The sequence below is a fragment of the Nyctereutes procyonoides genome, unplaced genomic scaffold, assembly GCF_905146905.1.
Source record: "Nyctereutes procyonoides isolate TBG_1078 unplaced genomic scaffold, NYPRO_anot_genome, whole genome shotgun sequence".
Classification (NCBI taxonomy): domain Eukaryota; kingdom Metazoa; phylum Chordata; class Mammalia; order Carnivora; family Canidae; genus Nyctereutes; species Nyctereutes procyonoides.
In genome coordinates this window covers 10021707-10046859 of record NW_026575044.1, presented here as the reverse complement: position 1 = coordinate 10046859, position 25153 = coordinate 10021707, and the positions used below count along the sequence as shown (strand labels likewise).

Genomic DNA, 25153 nt, shown 5'->3' with positions numbered 1-25153 from the left:
ACGTGCGGAGCGCCCTCGCCCACCCGAGTCCCGGGCGGCGCGGGGTCGGGCGCGGGGGCAGTGGTGCGGGGCGTGAGGGTCGTGGGTGCGCACGTCGGGGGGCGCTGCCCCGCTGTCCGGGGGCGCCCCGGGTCAGCCCCGGGTCAGCCCCAGCCGCCCCGTGGGGCCCAGCTGCCGCCGCTGGCACCTCCGCGCGCCGCTGGCACCTCCGTCCGCCCCCGCGCCGCCGTAGGAACCGGAGGGAGCCAGCGGGCCGAGCGAAGGGGCAGCGGTGAGCTGTGGGGGATTTTACTGGGGAGCAAAGTGTCGGCGTCCTGGGCTGCGCGCTTCTCCGCTGCGGCCCTGGAGGTGGCGACTGGCGGGGCCGGGGGCGCGGGGGTGCGTGTGCAGCCACCCTGGGGGCTCAGGCCCCGCCGGGAGGGCGCTGGCGGGCGCGAGGCGGAAGAACCGCGGTGTTCACGGAGCACTTTCCAGGGTGCAGGTCGTGTTCGGCCTGGGGACGGTGAGAGGATCAGGGCGTCCTTAGGAACCCTTACGGAGCACAGAAGTGGGAGAGCGATTGACAGCGAATCGGAAGGGGCCGAAATAGAGACGCCGTGCAGTGCAACGGGAGCCTAAGTTACTGAGCTTCCATGGTGCGCTTTTGCATTTAATGGCCGTGCAGGAAAGTCTAATTCTGAACCACCTATCGGGATGCGAGGATTCATGTGAAAGTGTTTCATAAGCCTGGAAGCCCTGGGCTCACGTAAAGTGCTATGGGAAAGCAATTTATGGAAATAAGGTAATATATATGCACAGCCCTGGGAATTGTAGTCAAGCAACTCTGTTACCGAGCTCCTACTATCTGCCAAAGAGGAGAGCTGTGTTTGAGATGGGTGGGATGACTTTTTCCAGGACTGCTCTCCCTCTTCCAGATCTCTTAGCCTGGGATTTAGGTGGGGTGGAGCTGAGGAGGTAGTTGCAGAATTCGAATCTGTAGCTTGACCATTAATGTTACCAACTCCTTATTCGATTCGTAATTGAGGGATTTGTTTGTATTTCATTTTATATTTTTAAAGATTTTATTTATTTATTCGTGAGAGAGACCTACAGAGAGAGGCGGCGACATAGGCAGAAGGAGAAGCAGGCTCCATGCAGGAAGCCGGATGTGGGACCCGATCCCGGGTCTCCAGGATCATGACCTGAGCCAAAGGCAGATGCTCAGCCGCTGAGCCAGCCAGGTGTCTCTATTTATATTTTAAAGTTACTATGTAACAATTGTATCTGTAGTTGCCTAATGTAACCATGACAGCAAAAATGAAAAAAGTCTGTTGAGAGAGCACTTTGAAGTTGTTGTCAACTTCAAAACTAAGAAAAGTTTTGAAAACAGTTAATTCCTTTCAAGACTGGACTGTTTGCCAAAGGCCCCCACGTTGAAAGTTTTAGATCTTTGATTCTTATTCAAGCAATTTAGAGACCTCTTCATTCAGTTAAATCATCTGGGAGTGTATCTAGAGTTTGAATATGAAGTAGAGAACTTGGTGTGCTATATTAGTTGATGGAGAGAGAGGTGTGGGTGGTCTTCCAGATGAAATCAGACTGGCAAAGTTATTTAGTAGTTGGGATGGAAAAGTTTTGGAATTAATACATGGTGACAGATTATTCACTGGATTGTCAGAGTTTAACTTGAGTTGTGTGACACACAGAATTGTCTGTTTTCCAAAGTAGACTACACAGACCCAGCGCTTTATTTACCATACTATTTCATCACTGTTGGCTATCACTCATACATCTTATTAGCAAGAAATTACTTGTTAGTAATGCTTTAAGCAAAAAAGGAATTTCATGCAAGAGCATTGGGGAGATGTTTAGCATTCTTTGAGGTCTTGAGGAACCCCAGTTCTGAAAGTGGGCAGGAACCAAGAAAAGTTCCACAGTCAGAATTAGACTTCAGAAGTAGTCTGGGTTGGGACCTGGGGAGTATATCATTTCTGATGCTGCCTGATATTCTGATGCTGCCTGGGTTCTCCCACATGTATTAACAGCACCGTGATCTGGGACCCTGTTGCTACTCTTGCCACTGCTATTGGGAAACAGGGAGTTGTTCGAAAGTTGCTCTCTCAGCCATGTTTCCTTGTATTAGCTTCTGATCCAAAATCCTCAGTGGATTGGCTTAGGTTAGGTCACTGCTTGCTCCTGAGAAGCAAGGGAATTTGAGAAGATGACTATTAGGGCTTGGCTTTTAGGAAAGGAGGCAGGCTCTGTACCCACCAATATTCATATAATGGGGAAATTAGCAAAAATAAACATAGGAAAAGGAATATTGGTAAATGCCAAGCATCCAAACTAATACAAACAAAAGAAATTTTCATACCAACATGCATTCGTTTAGTAGTGCTTTACAAAAAAAATACATTTACATTTATTAATTTTTTTGCACCTCTTTGATATTGCTAGGATATAGTTAACTTGTGCTTTGGTAGTAGGTGTTTTGTGGAACACTTCTGTGTCAGTGATTGTAGTATTTCTGAAGTGCCTAGTTGGGAATCACCACTAGCCTTGAACACCAGCCTGAAAATGGTGTTTGAGAGGGCAAACTTTGATGCATTGTTTCATGCAGTTTTCTACCACAGTTGAATGACCATTGTTGGGATAAAGTTTTTGTGTTGTTTATCACCTTGTGAGTAAAATTTGTTCGTCATCCATTGTGAAGCCCTTGAGGGTAGGTATTATATCTTTCAATTTTTGTAGTCCCAACGTCTGACACATAGTAAGCTTGTAGTTTGTGTTAAGAACATCTGGCTGAATTTTTCTCTTGCTCCCCTTGCTATTTTGTTGTCTTCCATTTGAATTAAGAAATGGAATGAAAATATTTGTTTGTTACAGTTCAGGGTATGGTAGCGACATAAAATAACAGATTTGTTATAATTTATTACTTCATTCTATCTGATTTTCTTTGGACTTGGGCTGTTTGATCAGTGCTTTAGTTTTTGCATATTTATTTTTATTAATAGAGAAACTTGAACCTGCTTCATGGCTTCTCTTGCATTTTTCCTCTCATTAAGGACTGGGTTTTCATCTTGTGAGTAGAAAAGAAAATGAAAAAAAAAAAAAAGTAAAAAGTATGTGAATTGGGGAAAGATGAAATGATATGAAGTTGTCATGTGAAATAATTTTTTTTAAAGATTTTATTTATTTATTCATGAGAGGCACAGAGAGAAGGGAGAGACATAGGCAGAGGGAGAAGTAGGCTCCTCTCAGGGAGCCTGATGTGGGATGGATCATGCCCTGAGCTGAAGGCAGACGCTCAACTGCTGAGCCACCCAGGCGTCCCAGACGTGAAATAATTGATACGATCCTTTTCTGCAGTTGCTCACCTCTTTAGTTTGATAGACCTGGACAAGATTGACAAATGGATTACTTTTTTTCTGTTATCGTAAATGCACCATATAAAATTCCATTGTAATTATTTTTTTTGTAGGTCTCCCCACTTTATTTAGTAACCTAATTCTCTAATCTTATATCCTAGGAACCTAGCACACAGGAGATGTTTACTGTTGAAGTTGAGATGGGATAATATTTTAGGGAATTTTAAGTCACTGTATCTTTGTTTTTGGTTTTCTAAAGTTCCAAGTTCCCTGTAGTTTCCATATTAAGAGCTTCTCTGACTTACTGTAATGATAGTTTCTTCTGTGGGGGTAAGGAGATATGGTATCTCTTCCATCATTAAGGCTGAGCTTGAGGCTTAGAGTTTCCAAGGAGGAAAGAGGATAAATTAGAAATGGAAAGTCCATCTTTTTCAGCCCTGAACAAGCCCTGGTGAGTTATGGGAAGAAGGGGGACAGAGGTAGGGAAACAGATTGTGAGAAATACATGCTTTTTTTTTTTTTGGGGGGTGAAAGTACTCTCTATACCCAACATGGGGCTTGAACTCACAACCCCAAGATCAAGAGTTACAACACTCCACTGACTGAGCCAGCTAGGCGCCCCTGAAATACATGTTTTGAGCTTCTTTGTCTGGTTTGAGTTCTGGGATTGCGGTGAGAGTGTTAAATAGGTTGAGGGGACAGTTACAGGTAGAAGGCCTTTGATGGGGCACCTGGCTGGTTCAATTGGCAGAGCATGTGACTTTTGATTTTGGGGTCATGAGTCCAAGCCTTACCTTGGGCATAGAGCTTACTAAAAAAAGAGAAAATTTGGGGATCCCTAGGTGGCTCAGCAGTTTAGTGCCTGCCTTGGGCCCAGGGCATGATCCTGGAGTCCTGGAATCGAGTTCCGCCATCAGGCTCCCTGCATGGAGCCTGCCTCTCCCTCTGCCTGTGTCTCGGCCTCTCTCTCTGTGTCTCTCCTGAATAAATAAATAAATTCTTTAAAAAAGAGAGAGGAAATTTGAAAAAAAGGCTCAAAAGTTGAAGGCCTTTGGCTGTACTTCTTATTTGGAATCTCGAGAAGATAGCTATGCAGGTTGGTACCATGCCATGCCAAGCCAACATGAGGATAGAGCATAGTGGTGGTAGAAGGAAGTGGCTAGATAGATGAGCCTGTGGTAGCAGGGGAGTTTCGAATGCTCTCATACCATTGGGAGCTGAGGGGCCTGGTGGGACAACAGGCATCATATATCTCTAGGTCAGTGGATATAGCACTAGGAGCAGGCATGACATCCCACAAGATAAGGTGGCGGCAGTCCATCAGTGGCACATGCACTTCTTTGTGGCAGAGGTTGGTGAAGATCCACAGAGACACCAAGATCCTAAGTCTTCTTGCCACCTTAAGGATGTCTCTTAAGCGCAATTTGAGAAAAATTTACCTGAAACATCAATTTAAACCAGCTCTGGTAAGGAGTTAAACTTAGTGTCTAAATATTAACTGAAAGAGACTGAGATATTATTTGCAAAATTTTAAGTTTCTGGCTGTTTTCTAGGGTGAATGTTCATAAGAAAGGTGAGACTAATTATAGAAAAAACAGCCCTAAGTTCATGAGACAGATTTGATCAATTCATTGAAAATAACCAGGTACATTTGAGTTACAGTGTGGGTAGATGTGACTGGGCAGTGAAAAGAACACTGTGTTTAGTGAGGTGATGTAATCCATCTTGGCCAAGGACTGAACCTAGGGCAGAGGCAGGAAGGAATACCTTCATATAGTGAGGTAAGAAGAAGAGTGCCAGAGAAGGCAGCAGCAGCAGCGATTAACCGTTTGAGGACAGCTAGGGAAGTGGTTGCTCAGTGGCTCAGTTGTAGAGAAGAGAAGATTTGAAATATTCTTCTAGAAGAATGAATAATTGCCTTGTAGAATGTAGTAGCATAGCTGGGACGTGCTGAAGGTCCACTTGAAACTTGTGTTCATTTACTTAAAGTGAAAGCAGTTAGTTAGCCTGAGAGTGTGTTTTTCTCTCTCCATGCTCAGCTACTTGATGTCAGGTTAGTTTAATGGTTGGAGAGTGGAAGAAGGGTTAGTGGAAGTTGTAGGCAAGGGAGGTAATCAGGCACCATGATTAATCAAGGGACTGAGGCCATAAGGAGGGTATAGTGATAGTGGACTGTGATGGAATCATGGATTAGGGGACATGGTCAAGGAAGATGTGGGGTGGTCACAATGGGATGACTTGAGATATATGTGTGTGTGTGTGTGTGTGTGTGTGTATACACATATATGTACTTTAGAAGTAGTGTGTGTATTGGAACAAGAGAGTTTAAGGTATGGCAGAAAGTGACTGAGATAGGGAAGAAGATTGTTAAAATGATCAGGAAATAGACTTAGATGTTAAATGAATTCCCTCCCCCCCGCCCTTTTTTTTTAAATAAGGGAATGCATGTATTAGAGGGGAGGGGATGTGGGTTATGGGAGAGGGAGAGAATCCCAAGCAGGCTATGTGCCCAGCACAGGACCCCAACAAACCTGAAACCATGACCCGAGTCAAAATCAAGAGTTGGATGCTTAACCAACTAAGCCACCCAGGGGCCACCCTCCCCCATTTCAGATGAATTTTCTAAGTAAGAGAAGTGACCGAGAATGTTAGGTGTTGAAATGAATAGTTGCAACAAAGGCAGAATTCTCGCACTGGCTTCTTAAGCCAAGATTTAAGGGCCTGGTAGAAAGAGTCAAGTGAAGACAGGGAGGCGCTCACCTCTGTTTCAATAATGGGTAAAAGGCATTCTGGGGTTTACAGCTGATTTTGTGAACTAGGTCAGTACCAGGTGCTGGCGAACTGCTGTTGTTGCAGACTCTCCTTGGGGAGGGGAGGGTGGGCTTCGAAGGCCCTCAAAGAGTAGAACCTCTTGAGATGGATTGGAGTCCGGATTTGCAGATTCCTGGGCACTGGCTAATGGATTTACCTGAGCATCAAGGAAGGATTGATAATAAGGTGGATTGGGAAAGGACTCTAGGGATATGACTTCCATTTTTCTGTTTAAGGGGGAGTTATAATTCCTGTTTTTTTTTTTTTTTTTTTTTTCTTCTGGAAGGAGGTTTGGTAAAGGGCTGTTTGGCAGAGTCCTGAGCCTGGAAACATTTGGTCCATGTGAATACCACAGCAGAGGACGTTCTTAATCAGACAGGATGGCCTACTTTATGGATAGCAGTAAGTGGTTCTCCTTCTTCAGACAGCCTGGTGATTGTTCTGAGGCCTCAAAACAGTACCCATGGGGACAGGGGTGGAGATGGGTGCCTGGAACTCAGCAGTACAAACTTGCCCTCACCATGGCCATTGTGGCCTCTACGGATACAGAGTGTCCAGTTTGCCACCAGTAGAAAGGGATCCTGAGTTCCCCAAATGGCAACACATCTTTGGGACCAGCCAGCCAGCAGTTGTCAGGTTTTTACTGTAGACCCTTTTGTCATGGGGAGGGATCACTGATTTGTTCTTACTGGAACTTTTCCTGCCCTTTGATTTGCCTTCTCTACCTGTGCTGCCATCTCTGAGACCTACTGACAGGCTTCTGTAGAGCTTCTACAGTTTTCTCTGATCTTCACAGGAGAATTAAAAAAATGACTAATGCCTGTGGTTTGACTTCTATAGACATATGTTGTCATTTGAGGCAACTGATAACATAGAGCCATGCATCACAAACTTTTCAGTCTTAGAACTCCTTTACACTCTTAAAAATTGAGGAGGATTTCATAGGAGAGGCTTTAAAAAACAGTTATTTAGGACTCTGAATAGGTTTTACTTATGTGGCTATCTCTTGATTTCATTGCATGAAAAATTAAAACTGATAGGTTTTGAAAATAAATATTTAAAAATAATTATTACATTTTAACAAAGTTTTAAGTGAAACAATCTATTTTCTGAAACAAAACAACACTTACTAAAAGAAGTTGCTTGCTTTACATTTCTATGTATCCCTTTAATGTCTGACTTAATAGAAGACCTTTGGGTTCCCATAACTGCTTCTGCATTCAGTATATTGCAAAATGTCATACAGCCTCTAGAAAACTCCACTGTATGCTCATGAGAGAATGAGAATTAAAAAGAAATGGTGTGAATATTATTATGAAAATAGTTTTGACTTCATGGGATTCCTGAAAGGGCTGTGGGGACTTCTGGTGGTCCTTAGACCTTATTTTGAGAACCATTGTTAGAAAACACTGGACATGTCTTTTTTTTCCCCGTAAGTAGGCTCCATGTCCAGCGTGGAAACCAACATAGGGCTTGAACTCAGGACCCTGAGACCCAAGACCTCAGCTGAGATCAAGAGTTGGCCAATTAACTGACTGACCCACCGAGGTGCCCCTGCACGTTTTTTTGTATCATTTTGAGAGGCTAGGGATCGATCCTAGTATATGTTGTGAGCCAGTAAGCAAGTTTGGGTTCTGGTTTTCTCACAAATCGGGATACATTGGCATCAGGAACCAAGGTGTGGACTTAGTGCCACCCAGTCAGGTTGACTCACTCCATTTTTGCTTCCCATTCTCTAACTCTAGGCTGGTTCTGGCTGTCTAGGAGTCCAGGAAGAGATGTTCCTCTGTACTGCATATGGCCAAACATGGGATGGTGATTAACCTTGATTATAAGGGAAAGAGAGCTATCTTCCATTTACTTGTTACCACATTGTGTGATGATTGGATATTATTCAATAATTAATATTTATTATCACTTAGCAATACCAGGCATGATTTTATGTGCTTTACTTTGTGTATTACTTAATTCTCATAACAACCTTAAAAAAGTGTCTACCTGTGTTCCTTATTAATTATCATAACAACCTATAAAAAGGTGTCTACCTGTGTTCCTCCACAAATATGGAGTATGGACCATTCATACCTTGTACAATTGATAGTACTTATCAACTGAGCACTATGTTTTCTTGACCTTACTTGCGGAATTCTGACTGAATTAGACTACAGTGGCTGCACAAGGATACTTAGCAAGAACAGTTTGATAATTAAAAAGGGAGAGAGAATTTTAATGTTCATCAGTAGGGGACTGGTTAAGTTATGGTGTAGCCATATTGTAGAATATTATCCTGCTGTTCAGATTGAAGTAGATCCACTTGTACAGATGTGGATGGATGTCCATGACACATTGCTTGGTGAATAAATTGTAGAACAATGTGTGTATTTTAAATAAATCTTTGTATGTGTATATGTATGTAGTTGTGTGTATAGAAGAAGTTTGGAGGAACACCCCAGAATTCTAATATGAATTATTCTGGAGAATGGGACTTGGAGGCGGGAGGGAAGATATTCTTCTGTGCTTTTTATATTTTGTATTTTTCCCCCAATCAAGTTTGTATCCTTTTTTTGTAATTAGAAATTTAAATAAACTTTGAGAAAGTCTTTCTTAGACTTTGTTTCATTTGAAATTGTATGAACTGGTGTGTGCTTCTTGGGATGAAGATGTCTTAGAAATGCTTGCCAGTATAGGTCCACTTTTTTTTTTTTTTAAATCATTTGATTAGACTAAATGAACCTCTTGATGTAAGGTGAGTTAGTTTATTGGCTGGCCTGTGGCTTTAGAATTTGAACTGAGAGAAGTAGAACTCCTGTTAATAGTCCTCATGATGGTTTGCTTCTGCTCAAGCTTGGTTATTTAACTTTTCCTTAGTATTCCTGAGACATCTCAGTATCCCATTAGTAAACTGTATTCATTTTCCTCCATGAGTACACAGAATGACTACATTTCTCAGTCTCCTTGCAGTTTGATTGGGTCCCTGTGACTCATTCTTGGCCAGAGGAGTGTGAGCTAGAGGTTATAAAAGCCATTTCTGGGTCTGCCTGTGCATTCTTCCCTGCTCTCTCTCCCTTGCCTTGAGTCGTGTTGTGGAGGAGAGCTGCTCTGGGGAATTGCACTTCATGCATCAAAGTTAGTGGGAGCTAGAGATAAACGTGTCAAGTTAAGTCATTTAGAGTGGCCCTTCTTGAAATTTTTAAAATTTTATTTTTTATTTTTAAAGATTTTATTTATTTATTCATGAGACACACACACACAGAGAGGCAGGGTCATAGGCAGAGGGAGAAGCAGGCTCCCTGTGGGGAGCCGGACGCGGGACTCGATCCTGGGACTCCAGGATCACACTCTGAGCCAAAGGCAGATACTTAACCGCTGAGCCACCCAGTCATCCCCCTTCTTGATTTTTAATGTGTCGATAAATCACCTGAAGATTTTGTTCAAGGGTAGATTGTGATTCAGTAGGTCTGGGTTGGATGTGAAATTCTGCATTTCTAACAATCTAAAGCTGCTGGTTTGCTGATTACTACACAGGAGTAGCAAAGATTTAGGAAAGGTTTAAATAACATAACAGCCCATTGTAAGAACTCAGTAAGCACTTATCAAATGGTTATTATGGCATTCTGAAATAGCTCTAAATATGAGGAAAAGGAACTACTAGATACTCCACATTTATAATCAAGTGTTAAGTTATTCCTAAGTACAAATATACTCATGTATCATAGGCTGCAATTTAGTTTTAGTATGATGTATGCAGAAAATGTATGAAATTAGAACCTGGAGTTATTTTTATTTAAAGATTTTATTTATTTGAGAGTACGAGCAGGGTAGGGGGGTGGTGGGAGAGGCAGAGGGAGAAACAGGCTCTCCACTGAGCAGGGAGCCAGACGTGGGGCTCGATCCCAGGACCCTGAGATCATGACCTGAGCCACCCAGGTACTCCAGAATCTGGAGTTATTTTTACCTTCAGACATACCATGATTTTGGTGTTTGCGGTTGTTACATGCTTCTCCAGCTACTTTGTTGAAAAAGTAACCTCTTCCCATTATAATTAAATTTTTTTTATACTTTAGAAATAACTTCAAATTTACAGAGAAGTTGCAAGAATAGGTAAGGGACAAAAAAATTCGATACCCTCTACCCAGATTAAGTTATTAATATTTGACATCATTTACACACGCTCTCCTCTCTGTCCTCCCTTAAGTCCTCTCTTTATCCACATATACACACTTTCTTCTTCCCGAATATGTAAGTTCCATATATCCTGGCCCTTTATCCTAAATACTTTAATGTGTATACCCAACAATTAGTAAAGTCATACATACCAAGTTCATTAAATGTAACATTACCATAATACTTTACTATATTTCAGTTCTGTCAAGTGACCCAAAAATGTTCTTCATAGCATTTTTGTCCCCCCTTTTGTTTTATTTTTATTTTTAAAGATTTTATTTATTAGCATGGGCAGGGCCACAGGGAGAGGGAGAAGCAGACTCTCCACTGAGCAGGGAGCCCGATGCAGGGCTCTCTACCAGGACCCTGAGATCATGACCTGAGCCGAAAGCAGACGTTTAACCAACTGAGCCACCGGGGTCCCCTTTGTCCCCCATTTAATACAGGATCCAGTCTAGGGTCAAATATTGTACTTAATTATCTGGCTTTCTTTAATCTGGAACATTCTACTTTTCTTTGCCTATAACACTGACTTCCTTTTCCTTTCCTTTTTTTTTTTTTTTTTTTGACTTCCTTTTCCTTTCCTTTCTGTTTTAATAGAACTTTCCTCATTTTAGGTTTATCTATTTTTTCTTCATGGTTAGATTCAGGGTATGTTTTCTCAGCTGTGATGCTACATGTATTGATGTATCCTTGGTATTTATTTGGAGATTCACAGTGCTTAGGTGCCTTTCATTGGTGGTGTTGTGATCACCCAGTCAAGCTGTTGTCTTGTTTTCCCATTGTGCACAGTCCTCTCCTCTCCCAACTAATAATCTGTGGGAAGACATTTTAAGACCATGGAAATATGCTGTTCATTGAAATTTCCCTCTAGGTTTAGAATCCATGGATGATTTTTTTTATTTATTTATTCATGAGAGAGAGAGAGAGATAGAGAGAAAGGCAGAGACATAGGCAGAGGGAGAAGCAGGCTCCATTCAGGGAACCTGATGTGGGACTTGATCCGGGGTCTCCACGATCATGCCCTGGGCTGAAGGCGGCGCTAAACCGCTGAGCCACCCGGGCTGCCCTCCATGGATGATTCTTGACTAAATCTTTGGTATGATATTTGCAAGATGCTTTTTTTCCAACTGCAGTGTTCCCCGCCACAATTAGCAGTTAGCATTCAGCTCAGCATTCTACCATAAGCAAGAGCCCATCCTTCTTCCTCATTATTTGTGTATTTATTATTGATATTGGACTCATGAATTACCATTTTTCTTAGTAGCTTATAACTAGTTATGTAATTATCTCTCGGTGCTCAGATTATCCCAGAATTTTTTAGGAGGAAAGATTTCAAGGTGGATTGTCTGTCCTGTGCCTTTTATTTTTTATTTTATTTATTTATTTTTAATTTTTTAAAAGATTTTATTTATTTATTCACGAGAGACACAGAGACAGAGAGGCAGAGACACAGGCAAAGAGAAAAGCAGGCTCCATGCAGGGAGCCCGATATGGGACTCGATCCCAGGACTCCAGGGTCACACTGTGGATGTGAAGGCAGGTGCTCAACTGGCTGAGCCACTCAGTCATTCCCCCACCCCCTGCCCCGGCCTTTTTTTTTTTTTTTTTTTAAAGCATTTCCTTACTTTCTTGCATAACAGATGTTCTGAGCTCATCCTGTAACTAGCCCATCTTAATCCGGGAATCAGTATTTCTCTGAGAATTTCTGGATTTTTTCAGTGAGGAATGGTATTAGACACCAAGTTCTGTTGCTAGGTGTGCTCACTAATACTGTGGTGTCTTTGCTCTTTGACCTTTGTAGTAGAGTTAGGAAGTATGCAGGTTCATGAAAATGTGCATACACATACATACATGTATATATTTTATTTTATTTTTTAAAGATTTTATTTATTTATTAGAGGCAGAGAGAGAGAGAGAGAGAGAGAGAGAGAGAGAGAGAGAGAGAGAGAGGCAGAGACACAGGCAGAGGGAGAAGCAGGCTCCACGCAGGGAGCCCGACATGGGACTCGATCCCAGGTCTCTAGGATCATGCCCTGGGCAGAAGGCGGTGCTAAACCGCTCAGCCACGGGGGCTGCCCCATGTATATATTTTAGAAATCATGAGTTCACACCAATATTTTTTAAAGATTTTATTTGAGAGACAGGGAGCAAGAGAGAGCCCATTAGTAGGGGTAGAGGGAAAAGGAGAAGCAGGCTCCCTGCTGAGCAGGCTCAATGCCAGGACCCCAGGATCGTGACCTGAGCTGAAGGGAGATGCTTAACTGACTGAACTACCCAGGTGCTCCCACACCAATACTTTCATGTTAGATTTGTCTCCTTAGGATTTTTGCGTTTCCTTGTTTTATAATTGTATATTTCTTCTGCTTTGGTTATAGTCTTACTGACAAGAGCATCAACTTATTTACTCATTTATTCAGTTCTGTATATCATCTAAAATTATTTAAGAATTGCTTCATCTCCATATTACAAAAAAGTCCCTACTTATTAGTATAGAATTGGTTTGCAGTGTCCCTTTCCCTGCTAATCTGCTGAAGATTAAGAGTGTATAGGTACATACTGTGCTTATTTTGTATTCTTTCTATTTTTCCCTTCAGTGTATTTATTGGGTATTAATTGGCAATACAATTGAGTTCATATGTTTTAGATTTTCTTCCCCATTCTTGTTGATTTTTTTGTAGTTTAAATATGTAGAATATTCACATGCTTCCAAAACTATAACTGTAAAAAAGAGAAGCGTCAGCTCCTCCCATCTTCATACTGTTCCCCATTCTCCCAGCCCCATGCCTTTACAGGTAGCTGTGTTCATCATTTTCTGGATTATCTTCTCTCTCTCTCTCTCTCTTTCTCTCTCTCTCTCTCTCTCTCTCTTTTTGGTAAGGATAAGCACATATATGTGTTTTCTTACTTTCCATTGATACACAAAAGGTAGCATACTGTATCTGCTCTTTTGCACTTGTTTTCTTCACTTACAATATCTAGTGGGTATGACTCCATATCACATTTGTAGAATCTTTTTTTTTTTAAAGATTTTATTTATTTAGTTGACAGAGCACAATTAGGCAGAGCAGCAGGCAGAGGGAGAGGGAGAAGCAGACTCCCAACTGAGGAGTGAGCCCGAAATGGTACTTGATTCCCAGGACCCTGGGATCATAATCTGAGCCAAAGGCAGATGTCTAACCAACTCAACCACTCAGGCACCCCGAATCTTTCTTTTTTATGGCTCTATAATACTCTATTTTGTGTGTATACCATAGTTTCTAATTTCCTCCGCTTGGCCATTTATGTAATTTCTAGCATTTTGTAATTGTCAATACTGTAATGAATAACCTGCCCTTATGTACTTGTGTTTTGTTGCAGATGTATATTCAGGGTAAATTCCTGGAAATGGTAATGCTAAGCCAGTGTCATTATCCCCGTGGAGTGGTACCTTTTTACATCTCAACTAGTGGTGTATAAGAGTGCTTGTTTCCCTCAGCGTTGTAGACTCAGTGTATTGTTAAGCTTTTGAATTTTTTACCAATGTGATGATGGATGAGAGGTGGTATCTTAGTATAGCTTTAAATTGCATTTTAGTTATATTATTAGTAAATTAAACATCTTTTTATTTATTTATTTTTCTATTTTATGTTTTAAGCTAGCTCTATGCCCAACATGGGGCTTGAACTCATGAGAGTTCAGTTGTATCTGAGATCGAATTATATCTTCTACCAACTGAGCCAACCATGTGCCCCTGTTAAATACTTTTTCATATGTGTAAATGCCATATTTATATATTTTTGTGAATTGTATATATATTTTGACCATTTGTCTATTGGATTTTTGGTCTTTTTCTTCCTATTTAAATTTTTTTTTTAATTTTTATTTATTTATTATAGTCACACAGAGAGAGAGAGAGAGGCAGAGACACAGGCAGAGGGAGAAGCAGGCTCCATGCACCGGGAGCCCGATGTGGGATTCGATCCCGGGTCTCCAGGATCGCGCCCTGGGCCAAAGGCAGGCGCCAAACCGCTGCAACACCCAGGGATCCCGTCTTCCTATTTAAATTTTAAACATTTTTTGTGCATTAGCAGTATTCGTCTTTTTTTTTTTTTTAACAGATTTTCTATTTATTCATGAGAGACACACAGAGAGAGAGGCAGAGACATAGGTAGGGGAGAAACAGGCTCTTCACAGGGAGCCCCTTGTGGGACTCAATCCCTGGACTGGGATCATGCCCTGAGCCAAAGGCAGATGCTCAACTGCTGAGCCACCCAGGTGTACTTAGTCTTTTATCTTTGATAAATACTGGAAATATTTTCTCTTTGGTTGTTATTTAACTTTGATTATGATAGAGTAATTCATCCATGCTTTCTTTTAGAACTTGTATATTTCCTATCTTATTTTATTTTATTGATAGAACATGTGCTTGCTCTTGTACCTGTGGTGTGAGGGAGGGGCAGAGGGGGAGAGAGACACTTAAGCTGACTCCCTGCTGATCTCAGGGCCTGTCCCTTGGTCTCACAACCCTGAGTTCTTGACCTGAGCTGAAATCATGAGTCAGGCACTTAACCAACTGAGTCACTCAGGCTCCCCAAGAACTTGTATACTTTAAGTCTTTACTTTATTTATTTATTTATTTATTTATTTATTTATTTATTTATTTATTTATTTATTTATCTATCTATCTATCTATCTATCTATTTATTTAAAGATTTTATTTATTTATTCATGACAGACACAGAGAGAGAGGCAGAGACATAGGCAGAAGCAGGCTCCATGCGGGGAGCCTGACGTGGGACTTGATCCTGGGTCTCCAGGATCACGCCCTAGGCTGAAGGCAGGTGCTAAACCGCTGAGCCACCCAGGATTCCCAAGTCTTTACATTTAGATCTCTGATTCATTTAGAATTTATGTGTGGAATAAAGTATGGATCTGATTTTTTTTTTTTTTTTTTTTTTTTTTTTTTTTAGAGAGAGAGGGAGTGAGGGTGGAGGGGCAGAGGGAGAGGGAGAGAGAGTCTTATATAGGCTCCATGCCCAGCATAAAACTGGATGTGGGGCTCAGGCTTATGACCCTGAGATCACAACCTGAGCTGAAATCAAGTTGGATGCTTAACTGAATGAACCATGCAGGAACCCTGGTATAGATCTAATTTTATCTTTTTCCAAATGGCTACCTTTTACCGTTTATTAAAAAGATTAGAGCAAATCAGTGGGACAAAACCAATGTTCATATTATAGGTCATATACTAATTGGCTCTAATGCTGGGCAGTCTACTCTGTTTCATTGGTCTGTCTGTATACTCAGGTACTTGTATCACACTGTTTAGTTATAGAGAATTACAGAGAATTTAATATCTGGGAATACTCATGTCATCTTCAGATATGTAATCTTGTTTCTTTTTCAATTTTTATGCCTGTCATTCATTGTTTTTTTTTTTTCAGGCCAATATACCTTGAGTAATACCTCAAGAACAACATTAAATAGTAGTGGATGTAGTGAGCATTCTTATATTTCTCCTGGCCTCCCTGGGGCTTACTTATTAAGATTTTGGATTTAGGACTGAGGGACATAGATTTTATCATGTTAAGGAAGTGTGTCCACCCATTTCTGTTTTCTTAAGAGTTTTTAATTAAGAACGTGTTGAATTCTGCCAAAGACATTTTCATCATCTGTGGAGAGTCATATAATTTTTTTCCTCCTAGACTTATAAATATGCTGCTATAAATTTATTTAAGAGAGACTATAGAACCAACTTATATATGTAAGTCTTCTTATATTTCGGGCTTTCTTGCTTAGGTAAAGAGCATCATTAAAATAAAACTTTTAGTGTGAAATTTTAATCAGTGGAGTGTTTATGCAAATGATTTCCTCTACCCAAGTCTTGTCTAAAATTTTTAACAGTTTATTTATTTATTTTTAAAAATATTTTATTTATTCATGAAAGAGAGAGAGAGAGAGAGGCAGAGACACAGGCAGAGGGAGAAGCAGGCTTCATGCAGGGAGCCTGACGTGAGACTTGATCCTGGGTCTCCAGGATCATGCCCTGGGCTGAAGGTGGCGCTAAACCACTGAGCCACTGAGGCTGCCCTTTTTTTTTTTTTTTTTAAGGTTTTATTTATTTATTCATGAGAGACACAGAGAGAGACAGGAGACAGAATTTTTAACAGTCTAACCAAATAAAGGTGAATATCTTAATTTAAGATGCTAATAGAATCATGGGATAGAATGTTTGAGTTGGATTCTATCTCAATCTAATCTGTAACCTTTGGTCAAGAATAGTCAATGAATACTTAAATGTCGGCAAAAGTATCATCAAAAGAGATATTTACAGGGGCACCGGGGTGCTCTGCTCAGTTGGTTATGCGTTAGCCTTGGGTCAGGTCATGATCTCAGGCTCCTAGGATCGAACTCTGCATTGGGCTACCTGCATAGTGGGGAGTCTGCTTCTCCCTCTGCTCTTTACCCTGCTCAAGTTTTCTTTCTCTGGCACACTTTCTCAAATAAATAAAATCTTAAAAAAAAAAGAAATAGATATTCACAGAATTTTAATAGTTCCCTTGCTAGATACTTAATTACAAGGGAAAAATATAGTAACTTTACAGTGGAAAAACTTGGCAGGCATCACTTTAACCAGGTGATCAGAATTAATAACACTAATAATATGACATTGACATCATATACTTCTGATATGCACTGAGCAGGGCACGGCATCACTTCTCTGATGCATAGATATTAAAAGTGTAACCTTAATTTAATCATGAGGAAACATCAGAGGATACCAAATGGAGGGATAGTATACACTAACTAAGCAGTAGTACCCTGTAAATGAATCTAGGTGTTGAATGATGGACTGAAGAAGCTATTCCAGATTAAAGGACATCAAGGGAGCATGAAAACTAAAGCATGCAAAGTATGCCCCTGGATTAAAAATTGGGACATAAGTGGGACAATTGATGAATATGAATAAGGTTTATAGATTAGATAACAATACTGAGTCAATGTTAATTTGTTTTGCAATTAATACATTTATTAGATATGTTGAAGACTCTACACTTTGCAGAATTTTCATATTCTTGAGTAATCAAGGACTCTTAAAAAATGTACCTTATATTAGACCATAAAGTAAGTTTCAACAAATCTCAAGTAATAGGTATGTTCTCTGATTGTAATGCAACAAAATTAGAAATTATTAGAATTAGTTGTTAATTTTTTGATTTTGGTAATTGTTCTTTGATTATGTAAGATGTAAGCATCATATGATGTCCTTGTGAAGGACATATGGAATTCTTTATTCTTTATTGCAATTTTTGTTATCAGTCTGAAATTATTTCAAAATGAGAAGTTAAAAAACAAAAACAATCAAAGATTTTATCTTTTTGAGGTAGATGGTGAGTGAGGTGACAGACTGGGATTTACTTTAAAGTCATATAGTTGATTTAAAGAAAGGTAATGTATTTGGGAAGTATTGGTGAGGGTATAGGTTATATAAGATTATTATTTTTTTAAATTTTTATTTATTTATGATAGTCACAGAGAGAGAAAGAGAGAGAGGCAGAGACACAGGCAGAGGGAGAAGCAGGCTCCATGTACCGGGAGCCCAATGTGGGATTCGATCCCGGGTCTCCAGGATCGCGCCCTGGGCCAAAGGCAGGCGCCAAACCGCTGCGCCACCCAGGGATCCCTATATAAGATTATTTATGTGTTGATAATTTTTGAAGCTGGCTGATGAATATGTGGGGTTCCATTATACTATTCTCTCTACTTTTGAGAATGTTTCCCACTTGCTATGATAAAAGTAAAAGGAGAGGAAAGATAAGAGAACTGTCCTCAGGTGTCTGGTCATTTTTGATTAGTCATATTGAAGAAAGAGACACTGAAAAGTTTTAGGTTGAAAAAACTCTGGGTGTTCAGATTCTTGCCCAGTGGGTGTCTATATATTTGGTCATTTGGTGTCTCCCAGCTGTCAGGACTCCCAGACTGGTCAGTTTTTCTAGAAAGGGGTTATATCAATTTAGGGTTTCATTGGAGAAGCAGAATCACTGAATGGCCAAGGAATAAGGATTACAGAGGTTAGACCTTATATAATTGTGGGAACTGGTAAAAATGTTGCCTCTGAATGGTGGTGGCCCTAAAAAGTCAGTGGAGCTGGCAGAAAGAAGCCGGATGTCATCTTGGGGGAAGCAAAAAACACATGGCAATCCAGCTGGAACTATTGATGACAACTTGAAACCTGTGTGTATGTGTTACTGCCTACCCCTCAGTGACGCTGCCGGTCTGCAGAAATTGCTAATGTTCTGCCACAGAACTGTTCATGTACTGAGCCCCACAACTTGGAGAAGGTTCAGGAAGAGATACCATGGGAGATGGAGGAGCAGAGGGCCTGGCTGTGTCCCAGACCAACAAGGCAAGTCATTAGGTAGTGATAGTGTACACAAGCTGCAACAGTACGTGGTATCCTACACAAACCCTACTACACACTCTATAGAAGAGGATGGTTGCTTCACTTCTGCATTATAAATCTCACATCTTTTTTGGCCAACCTTAACCTAGAGTCACACAGAGAGGAATTTTGGGAATTGTACTTCCAGCTTGCTATGCCAATATACTACAGAAGCTGCCACAGTTCATCCCCTGTCAAACATGCATATCTATTTAACCATCCTTAACCATTCCTGGTTGACAACAGCAAGTTCATTCACCTAACTGTCCTGCGCACAACTGAAAACACACTGTCATTCTCCAAGATCCATCTGTCTACTACATTGGCCAACAAGTTAAATGAAGTTGTGGCAGGCAATCACCACCTTTGCATCTCTCTCATCATTGATGGTTGCATTAAGTCCTCCAGAAATGCAGTATTGGTTTTGGTTTACTGTTTAGGTAAGTAAAGGCAGTTCTAATGGCTTTCACATGGACTTTTATACCATACTAGTCATTATTGTATAGGTAAGGAAATAAGAGGGGAATTTTTTAAAAGATTTTATTTATTTTTAAAGATTTATTTATTTTAGAGAGAAAGAATTTCAAGCAGACTTCATGCTGAGTACTGAGCCTCAGTACTGTGGGGCTTGATCCCATGACTCTGAGATCATGACCTGAGCCAAAATCAAGAGTCAGACACTTGGGATCCCTGGGTGGTGCAGCAGTTTGGCGCCTGCCTTTGGCCCAGGGTGCGATCCTGAGACCCGGGATCGAGTCCCACGTCGGGCTCCCGGTGCATGGAGCCTGCTTCTCCCTCTGCCTGTGTCTCTGCCTCTCTCTCTCTCTCTCTCTCTGGGACTATCATAAAAAAATAATAAAATAAAAAAAAAAAGAGTCAGACACTTAACTGAGCAACCTAGGTGCCCCTATTTATTTTAGAGAGAGTGAGAGAGAGTGCATGCAAGTGAGGGGAGGGGCAGAATGGGAGGGAGAGAGAGAGAATCCCAAGCAGACTCCACCTTGAGCATGGAGTCCAGAGGTTGTGCTCCATCTCACTACCCTGAGATCATGGCCTGAGCTGAAATCAAGTCGGATGCCCAACTGACTGAACCACCCAGGCACCGCAAGAGAAGGAATTCTGATAGTTAAGGTTATTTGTTCCGACTGTATTCTGAAACTGGAGAATCTAATACAAGATGGATTTAGGATCTGTTGTGCCCACTATGAGATAAATCTGAGCCCAATTTGTATTGATCCTCTGACTTCCTATAAGCTGCTATTCCTGAAAGTTTGGCCCAAAATGGTACTTTGAGTGTCCAGTAAACCTCCCAAAGTCTGGTTATGTCCTCTTCCCCGGTACAAAATCATCCTTATTAAGTGGCTGTTGATCTCTCTTGGGAAACCTAGTGGAAAATGTACAGTATCCATATTTGGCTCTGTGGTAGAATTCTTTTTTTTAATTTTTATTTATTTATGATAGAGAGAGAGAGAGGCAGAGACACAGGCAGAGGGAGAAGCAGGCTCCATGCACCGGGAGCCCGACGTGGGATTCGATCCTGGGTCTCCAGGATCGCGCCCTGGGCCAAAGGCAGGCGCCAAACCGCTGCGCCACCCAGGGATCCCTGTGGTAGAATTCTTTAAGGAGATTTGACCTTCCCTTAATTCCAGAGACTCCCAGTCTGGGAAATGTCTCAAATCTGGGAGTTGGTAGAGGGGTCACAACTTAATTTTTTTGGTGATTTAAGTCATACTTCTGTTTACTAGATTTAGAGTTTTTCCACCTACACTAATCAATACTTTATTAGTTTACTCATCTATTTCAGTTCTAGAGACACTGATTTCTTAGTGTCAGAGATCTCTGCAGTTCAGCGCTTTCTGTTTTGGCTGCCATTATGGTATTCATTCCCACCTTGTCTTTGGTGATGAAGTACTGCCCTTGGTCCCTGCTACCATAGGATCCCCTCATTTCCTGCTCAATTTAGGGAGCCCAGGTTGATGGCAGGAGTTACCATTTTTATTCCTGGTCTATGAAGGCTAGCTATCACCAAGCTTTTATTTTATTTTATTATTATTTTTTTATCACCAAGGGGTTCAGGGTTCCTCTCACGAATATATTTCTCTTAGCTTGGTGAATGGAATGTTTTCTGGATCCTCCCAGGGACATGGTTAAGGGTAAGCACATCTTACATGTTAAGTCCACTCAGCATTCTGACCTCCTTAGACCATCAGGAAGATTTCAGTACCCAAAGAAGTTCTGTCATTTCACCTTTATTTAGGACCAGCTTTCAGTAAACCAACCAAGCACACTCTTCGTAATTCCCCATGCTTGAGCCAACCTGTTGAATCCACAATTTCTGCTTAGGGCACCATAGCAATAAATTCAGCTTAATCCAGCATTATCTTCTACCTCAATCCAACACTTCAACACTCTTAGGATCTTTTCCCATATGTGTTCCTCAAGTTTTTGTGGATATAAATTGGCAGAATCTTGCAATTCTTTTGTGTGTAATGAATCTATGCATCTCCTAGTGGGTTGCCCCCCCCCCCATTTTTAAATATATTTTTTTCATTTACCTCAAAGAGAACAGGCAGGAGCAGGGGGGAGGGGCGAAGGGAGAGGGAGGGGCAGACTCCACACAGAACAGGGAGCCCAATGCATGCTTAGTCCCAAGACTGAGATCGTGACGTGAACTGAAGGCAGATGCTTAACCAACCAAGACACTCAGGCACCCTGCACTTTTTTTTTTTAAGATTTATTTATTAGAGTACATGCACAAGTGGGGGTTGGGGAGCAGAGGGAGAGGGAAGATTATCAGGCAGACTCCCTGCTGAGGGTGGAGCCTGATGTGGGCTCAGTCTCACAACCCTGAGATCATGACCTGAGCTGTCATCAAGAGTCAGATGCTTAACTGACTGAGCCACACAGGTGTACTAGTGGGTTGTTTTTAGCTTTATCCTTTGGGGTCTCCTGGGACTTGAGTCTGTTCATAGATCTAAAGCACTGAGAGATGGTGAAGGTAGTTCCATAGGAGGTCAGTGGTCCTTCACAGGGCACTTACCATAGGGGGAGACCATTGCAGGTTATTCAGGCAAAGGGAGACCGTCGTCAAGTGTTTTTTCTGGGAAAGGGAATTCAACAGAGTTTAGGAGCTCAAGGCATCAAGTTTCATGAGTTTGTGTCCCAAATTTAGGGTTCCACTCCTTACCAATCGGTTTCCTAATTTTATGTAAGAGTTAAAATTTGTGAGTTTGGAAATTCAGTTTACATTGTCATCAGTTCTTGCTATACCACATGTGTTCTGTGGATCAGGAGCATCATTATCAATGGGAACTTGTTCGCATTGCAGAGTTTTGTGCTGCACCACAGACTTATTGAATCAACATATTTTGCTGTGTATAATTTCAGGGTGTCTGTGTAACTTGTGTATTTACATTAAACATGAATGGATTTCTGTAAGTACTAAAGTTCTCAGCAGTCTAGTTACTTAATAAATATTTCATTTGAATTTTTTGGATGCTATGATTTGGTTTCATATTTAATTCTGTGTATGCTACATCTGAAATTTTTGTGGAGCAAGTTTTAGATGATTTCTCCTTTCCATCTGGGAGTTCCCTATTTAGACTTGAAATTAGGTGTGATGCTCCCTCTGGTGGACAATGGGGTTAAAAGCATACAGGCATTTTTCAGTGTAGTGACTTTTCAGCTATTGAAACTTAATATCCCTGAGTAATCATCTTCATGAATGTCCTTTCCAAACTGTTCTCAACCTCTGATATTTACCATAGCTTTTACTTTGAATATGATACAGAAAAACAGTTTTGTCATAAATGACTATAGAAAACTCACCATAATGAAAAAACATTGGGCAAATTTATTATAATAGTGCCTTATTAATAATGACCATGTTATTCACTTTAAAAGCAAAAACTCATGTATGACACTAGTAGTCAATTGAATTTGTGATGATCTAGGAGAGAATTGTGCCTATCGATCTATATTTACAATCGGATTTATTACTACAAAATATTTTGTGCAATGAAAACCCCCCTCAGATTTTGTTGTAATTTTTGCTTGCTAGTATGAAAATAATAAATGTGATTGTGTGGAATAACCTTGTCTATTCTGTCTTGTTTTAATCTTAGAACTCAAATGGTTGCTTCCCCCACAACACAGCTATATTTCTGAACAGTTCCTGAAAAGATTATCACATAACGCATGTGATAAACATCTTAGTTTATTTTAAAAGTAAAAATGGGGTGGGAGGAGGCCCTGGGTAGCATAGTTGGTTAAGCATCAGATTAAAAAAAAATTACTTATTTATTCATGAGAGTCACAGAGAGAGAGAGAAAAAGGCAGAGACACAGGCAGAGGGAGAAGCAGGCTCCCCATGGGGGAGCCCAATTTGGGACTGGATCCCAGGACCCCTGGATCACGACCTAAGCCAAAGGCAGGCACTCAACCACTGAGCCACCCAGGTGCCCTAAGCATCAGATTCTTGATTTCCACTCAGGTATTGTGATTTTGGGCCCTGCTTTGGGCTCTGTGCTGGGTGTGGAGCCAATCAATCAATCAACCAATTTAACAAAGTTATTTACTTGTTTACAGTAAAATAAAATATCATTTTAAAAGTTGACTTGCTGCCATTTTATTTCATACATGGCCTATTTGTAATTTTAAACACTTAAGAGTATATTTCTTGCTTAATAGTGATTTTTAAAAAGATTTTATTTATTTGAGAGAGAGCCAGAGAGCACGAGCTGTTTTTTTTAAATTGTTTTGGTTTTGTTGTTAGTCTTTGAGGCAAAAAAATTTTTTATAAAGATTTTATTTTTTTTATTCATGAGAGACAACAGAGAGAGGCCGAGACACAGGCTGACAGAGAAGCAGGCTCCTCAAGAAAAAATAAGGGGGGGAGTTAGTTTGAGCAATAGATTTGACCACAAAAAAAAAAAATCTGTTTGTCAAAGAACTGATTTATAACTGAGAAATCAAGAAACTAAGGAAAATATTTGCAAAATAAAAAGGCACATATCCTTAATACATAGAAATCATTTATAACTTAAGAGAAAGAAGCTTACTTATGAAATACTCCATGCTTTCTGGGAATTTTCTTCCTCTTTGTGCATAGTTCTGATCTTTAGATTTTTAGAACCTGGGAGAGATTCTCCTGATTCATTGGTTCTCAACATTGGCTACACATTGGAAGCACCTGGGGAGCGTTAAAAAATACTGGTGCATGGTTCCCACCCTAGAGATCTGATTTAATTGGTTTAGAGTGTACTTGAATGTGGAAATTTTAAAAGCTCCCCAGGTTATTATAATGTGCAGTCTGGTTTGACAATGACTATCTTTCATTTTCATATTAATTGACTCCCTTCTTTATATTCAAGGGCTGAGGTGAAATTGCCACAGCTGGGTTCATTCAGGCTACTCAGGGTATCCATAAATAATTCTTCATGTTGAATTTCAAACTGGACATTCATATTAGCATGTTCTGTTCATATTTAAATGATTGTCATATATAAGGCAAGAACGTATTAAATTGACTTTTTAAAAAATTTTTATTTATTTATGATAGTCACACACACAGAGAGAGAGGCAGAGACATAGGCAGAGGGAGAAGCAGGCTCCATGCACCAGGAGCCCGACGTGGGATTCAATCCTGGGTCTCCAGGATCGCGCCCTGGGCCAAAGGCAGGCGCTAAACCGCTGCGCCACCCAGGGATCCCTTAAATTGAATTTTTAATTGGAATTGGTTATGTTTCTCACAAATAAATTTGATAAGTATATCAAAATTTAATTCTTACTAGCATTTTTCAGTTACCCTGTTTACCTTTCATTAGGAAGTAGATGTTAATTGGAAAGATTTATTATTATACAGGTGATCAAGAAAAGAATGCTTAGATATTTAGGTAAAGGTTTCCCTGGGCAATTTAATTTTAAGTTTTTTAATGAATAATATTTAGATACTTTAGGTGCTGAAAACATAACCACCTTACAGAAGGTGGTCTATCAATCAGGTGGGTTTTACTTTTTGTTAAATAATTTACTTGCAAAATTTTGAAAAATATCCAGATTTTTGGACCATGTCTTTAAACTCTACAGGTAAGGCTGATGCATAACCTGAGTTGTGAACCTTTGGGAAAGAAAAAAAACCAAACAGGATAGTAGTGAAAATCAGTGGCACAGGTAATGACTCTAGGTGGTAGCTAAGGGGGAAATGCATATAGATTCTTTGGTAGACCATTTGACTGTATTGGAGTGTCATTTGTATAGGAGATTATAGGGGATAAGGTTGGAATAGATTGTGGAATACAGAGGCCTGACGATCAGGCTAAAGAATGTGAACTTCAGTGGTGCTTGGGCAGCTCAGTTGGTGAAGCGTCTGCCTTTGGCTCAGGTCATGATCTCCGGGTCCTGGGAT

At 40.6% G+C, this 25153-nt stretch overlaps 1 protein-coding gene and 1 long non-coding RNA gene across 2 annotated transcripts in view; both read left to right on the top strand.

Moving 5' to 3' along the window:
* The window catches only part of SMYD3 (SET and MYND domain containing 3), a 716195-nt gene that overhangs the window by 10944 nt on the left and 680098 nt on the right, over positions 1 to 25153 (top strand). The window lies entirely within an intron of this gene.
* LOC129508741 (uncharacterized) lies at positions 11 to 8765 on the top strand. The gene is made up of 3 exons (XR_008664234.1): positions 11 to 1220; positions 6445 to 6560; positions 7904 to 8765. It is a non-coding gene; the product is annotated as an uncharacterized LOC129508741 (long non-coding RNA).